Source organism: Gracilinanus agilis, chromosome 3 (assembly GCF_016433145.1).
Source record: "Gracilinanus agilis isolate LMUSP501 chromosome 3, AgileGrace, whole genome shotgun sequence".
Taxonomy (NCBI): domain Eukaryota; kingdom Metazoa; phylum Chordata; class Mammalia; order Didelphimorphia; family Didelphidae; genus Gracilinanus; species Gracilinanus agilis.
The window spans coordinates 645,193,400-645,198,947 of record NC_058132.1 but is presented as its reverse complement, the minus strand read 5'-3'; positions in this window follow the sequence as shown (position 1 = coordinate 645,198,947).

Genomic DNA, 5,548 nt, shown 5'->3' with positions numbered 1-5,548 from the left:
TATAGTAGATCTTTTTAAGCTGGTGAATTGCAAAGTTCATCATGCCAGCTATTTCTGGGTAATAGAGACTTGTCCAGCCAGTTATTTACTTACCCAGAATCTCTTAGTCCCTAACTTGGCTTTACACCTTAAGCTTTCTCACCTGGATACCAAAGTAACTACAAAATCTTCTTTGTTTTCTTTCTTAAGCCAGAGATGGCAGCAGAGAGTAAAGAAAGTTAAAAAAAAAAAAAAAAGAAAAGAAAAAGCTTCACCCTCTGGAGACTGTGGCCAATGATGTCGTTGTATCCAACCAATCAGATTCAACTGAAGCCTTCTTTTCTCTGACTGCTTCTATTTGAAGGTGATATTATTATGCCTTTGCCTTTCTTCAGGCTCCTTTTCCTGATACTGTATTTTATGATGCCAATTTAATAGCTTAAATGGCAACATTATGACTCACTCTCATTCCTCTTTTACTTTAAAAGAAAAAAAAAGGAACTCCTCAAATTTCCCCTTTCAGACATATAGCCTTTTTTTAAACCACACATATCTTCAAATGTTTATATTATTTCTCATTTTCTTACATTTATTCATTAGTCATAAAATATGTTTGTGCAAATGAAGTACCCATTATGCCTTACTGACTATGGATGTCTTTGGAGTCTTCTATTTCTTTGCAATTCATCCATCCATCCAACCATCCATCTATCTGTCTGTCTGTCTGTCTATCCATGTATCCATTCATCTATCTATCTATCTATCTATCTATCTATCTATCTATCTATCTATCTATATGTCTATTAGTCTATCTTTCTATTTATCTATATAATACACACACACACATATATATAGTTTTTAATAAATAAAAAAAACTTCACTCTAAAACATCAAATTTTCCCCACACAAGTGAGGTACAACTCCACATGTAGCAAGGTGGCCCAGTAGAGAGGGTGCTGGGCCTGGAGGCAGGAATCTGACTTCAGACACTATTGCCTGTTTGACCTTGGGAAAGCTCACTTAACCTCTGTCTGCCTCAGTTTGCTCATTTGTAAAATGGTGATAATAGTAACACCTACCTTGTAGGGCTGTTATGAGAATCAAATAAGTTAATAATTGCCAAGTTCTTAGCCTGGTACATGCCACATAGTAAATAGCATATAAATGATAGCTATCATTCTCATCATCACCATTATTGACAAATTCTGAGACTTCACTTCTATCCTACTGTTAATTTTCTCTCCAAAATTGTCTAAAATCCCATCCGAAAGCTTTCTTAGATACATATTTAGGTTCTTTTGCAGCTTATCCTAAGTACCAAAATGTGAAAAGTCTGGAGGAAGACATGGATAGAAATCCCAGAGCATGGGCTGGCACAGATTGGCAGCAATCTACCTCATTGGAAGGAATTTCATAGATCATGACATCATAGGTCCACTGTGTGTGCATTATGTAAATTGCTTTGTAAAATGTAAAGTGTGAAGTAAATGTGAACTTTGCTTCCTAGACTTTGGGCTGTTTCTTCAGTCAGTAGAGTAAGATGGGCTTTCCTTTTTTTGATAACTCAACAAATGAACTGTGTAAGAATGCTATAAGGATATTAGCATCACAGGTCAAGGGGTGGTATGAAAAATATATATGGAGATATGGAGGCACCAGGGATGTTACAATAAATTTAATAGTTGTGGTACACACACTGGGTTGTAGGAGAGACGGGACCAGGATAGGGATACCAGAGTTCACTGGATTAACACAGGAATGGCAGTTGGTCTTAACTGTCGCCCAGCTCTCTCTAGGCCAGAGTCTAGAAACCAGCAGGTAAGGTAAAAGGGTTTAATAGTTTTAATTATATTTAACTAAGATAGAGGTGGGAAAGGGATTTCTATACTTAAAACCTATTGGGAAAAACCACAGGGCAAGGGGAGGACTTCTCTACTCTAATCTTAGTGATCTAGCAGACAGGGCCAAAGGAACAGTGCAGGAGTCACTGTGAAGGCTTCAAAACCTGGTTCCAGCCAGGCTTTGACCAGCACAGCTTAGGGCTGAGGGTGGCTTTGGGGTTTCTCACAGTAATCCACCAGTGATCTCAGGATGTCAAAAGCCAAGGTATCCAAGTAGAGAGAGCGTGCTTGAGATGCTGTCCACCAGATCCCAAACTTCTTCTCCACTTGGGTGCAGCTCTGTAGGTTCTTGTCCCCTTGCTAGATGTCACCACCACGCAGGATCCCAGGGAAATCAGGATGCAGGCTGACATCTCCCAGGGCTAGCCACAGTTTATGCCTACCCCTAATGGAGTCTCTCTCAGGGAACAAGCACCTCCTTCTTGCTCCTTCATTCCATCTTGGAATGCTCCAGCCTCCAGTCCTTCCTGCTAGGTCAACCTTAATACTTAATTACTAACTAATCTTCCTCACAACAGTGGAGAGGACTCTGAAAGTCTTGAAGACCATCAACCCACCCATTTTGCAGATAAGGAAACTGAGGTGTAGAGAGTCTAAATGACTTCTCATGGTAACACACAATGTCAGTAGTGCAATTTGAATCAAATTCTCTTGAATCCAAAGCCAGGGATCTTTTCCTAACCCCCATTCCTAAATCTTGTTTCAGAAACTTTAAATTTTTTAAATACCCTTTAAAGCCATTTATCTTTCCTTAAAATCTTGTTTCTAGGTGAGTTTTCCTTTGAGCCAGTGTGGGATCTTCCCTTAAGTGAGCTACCCCCACCAGCTCACCCTGCTTCCTTTGTTGTTGAGTTGCTTTAGGCTAGGTAACCTCTGCCAAGATGGTGGTGTGATGCCAGGCTGGGGGCTGTTGATCCTCTGCTGGGGCTCATGAAAATTCCCTTCTAAAAGCCTTCAGACATATCTAATTGTTGGTAATTTTAGAAAAGGAAAAAAAAATAAAAGAAAAAGGTAAGCCACAGATGCAATTTCTGGCCATTTTTGTGCCCACATTATTTTCCTTCCCAGCTAATCCTTCATTTCACCTGGCCTCTGTTTATCACAGCAGCAGCATTGCTCAATTCTGGGCTAATTAAAATGTTTACTGAGGGTGGATATTTGGCCCTGTTAAACCTTCAAGCTCCCCACTGTTTTCCTGGCTCCTTAATGCCAGCCTTAATTCTATAATTTTCCTGATTCTGTGTCTCCCACACACGCCTTTTGGGGGAGAAATAGTTCTTTTCCCCTACTTAATGAGTCAGGCATTCAATTAGATGTGGAGAGCTCTGGAGTCCTAATCCTTTCTCTTCTTGGAATCCTTCTTGAATACTTTAAAGAGCAATCGTTGTATTCTTTCTAGACTTGTTTTCCCACTTGTCAAATTCCCCTTCCTCGCTGTAATAAGCAATGAACAAAGACTCTGGGAATATTATGTCATCTTTCAAGATGCCTTGAACATAAGGAAGGAGCAACTAGATGTCTCAGGAGACAGGAAGTCCTAGGTTTATATCTGGCCTTAGGCCTTTCTTAGCTGGGTGACCCTGGGCAAGTCACTTAACCCCCATTGCCTAGTCTACCACTCTACCACTCTTCTGCTTTGGAACTAATACTTGGTATTGATTCTAAGATAGAAGATAAAAGCTTAAAATAATAATAATAATAATAATAATAACAACAACAACAACAACATAATTAGAACAAAAGAGAAAATTTCAGATCTCCTTCATAGCTTTGTTCAATTGTTTGCAATTGTCTCCCATTTCCCATGACACTATTTGGTGGTTCCTTGGAAAAGATGCTGGAGTGGTTTGCCATTTCCTTCTGCATTTTACAGATTAAACAAACAAACAAACAAACAAACAAAACCTGAGGCCAATAGGGTTAAATGACTTGCCCAAGGTCACATAGCTAATAAGTATCTGAGGTCCAGTTTGAACTCAGGTCTTGCTGACTCCAGACCTGGCACTCTTACTGTGCCACTTAGCTGTCCATGGTTTAGTGAAGACTATTTGATGAGCCCTAATACTGTTTTATGTTAATAAAATGTTTCAATTATCATTAAATGCATTTTTATTAGGCCCATAGTAGGTCCACAATAAATGCTTATAGATCACTTAATTGCTTCTTCCTTCTCCCTGTCCCTGCAAAGGAAGTTTGTCATTGTCCTCCCAGTTTCCCAGGTGATTGCCTTCATCTCTGACCCTTTAACATTGGCTTCTTCTTGCTCAGAAACCTGAGCAAGGGTCCAAGGAGCTCAAGAACATCAAGCTCTCAGCTTCTCCCAGAGCCCAGGCCATGCTGGGTTATTTTTTGAGAGCAGGTCACCATAATCAGAAAGGAAAAAAATTCCAGCCCAACAAAAATTGGGCTAAACCTGCAAGAAAGGAGGTAGCTGGGGAGAAAGATTTCATAGGAAAAGCATGAAGACCGGGAATGTCATCGCCCTCTCCTCCTAGTTCCCGAGAAGCCATGATCATCTGGATGACATTACCCAGACCTGAGCCAGTGTGCCAGAAACTGATAAAGGATGCGGGAGGGTTGGCAAGCGGGTAAACATTTTGGCTGGCTGGGTGGGGTTGGTTGGCTTTTTCTACCTATTAGCCATAGAAAGAAGAATCTGGCAGTGATTCCACTCTCTGGGCTACTTCACAAATACATTGTCTGGGCTGACAATCCTTTCCTTCATGATGTTTTTTTTTTCTCCTAGCAGCCTCGTCTTCACTGCGGACAATTGCTGGTGCCTTGTCTCACACTGTAATCAGCACCTTCTCTCCTCCCGGCCTGGCTGCCCCGACCATTTCTGTTTGTGACAAACTGTTGTTCAGTTGTGGCCAGACACCTCCTGTCTGCTCCCAGCTCTGCCTTTTCTGACTAATTCTTGTGTTTTTGCAAGCCCTCACATGGCTGATGGCCAATGCCATCCCTGGTCAGGCTGCAATCTGTGACCAACCAGCCTGGGAATAATTCCAGAGCCCAGCCCATGCTCTCCCCAAATTGAACGTTATTGCCCCAGGAGGCATCATACACTTGTAGAATTCCAGCAGAGGTAACTGAGCCTCGAAGGTTAGGTGTATTGGGTCTGGAGTTAGGAAGATCTGATTTCAAATCCAGTCTTAGATACTTCCTAGGTTTGTGACATTGGCCAAGTCATTTAACCTCTGTAAGCCTAGCCTAGGGGGATGGAGTGGATAGATGACCAGGTCTCGAATCAGGAAAACCTGAGTTTAAATCTGACCTCAGGTATTTCCTAGCTGTGTGACCCCGGCCAAGTCACTTCACTTCCAGATGCCTGACAAAGAGATCCACTGTATGTTCTAAAGAAGAAAATGGCAAACCATTCCACAGTCTTTGCCCAGAAAACTCTATGGATAGCTATGGTCCATGAGGTCATGAGGAACTGGACATGACTGAACAATGTAAAAGGGGAAAAGGGATTTTTAGTTGGATATTAATATTTAAAGGTGTGGTCACCAAGAATTGAATACATTTCAATTAGAAAAATGATTTTAGAAATTTATTTACAAAATATAAGAGGAAGAGAGAGAGAGAGAAGAGAGAGAGAGAGAGAGAGAGAGAGAGAGAGAGAGAGAGAGAGAGAGAGAGAGAGAGAGAGAGAGAGAGAAGAGAGA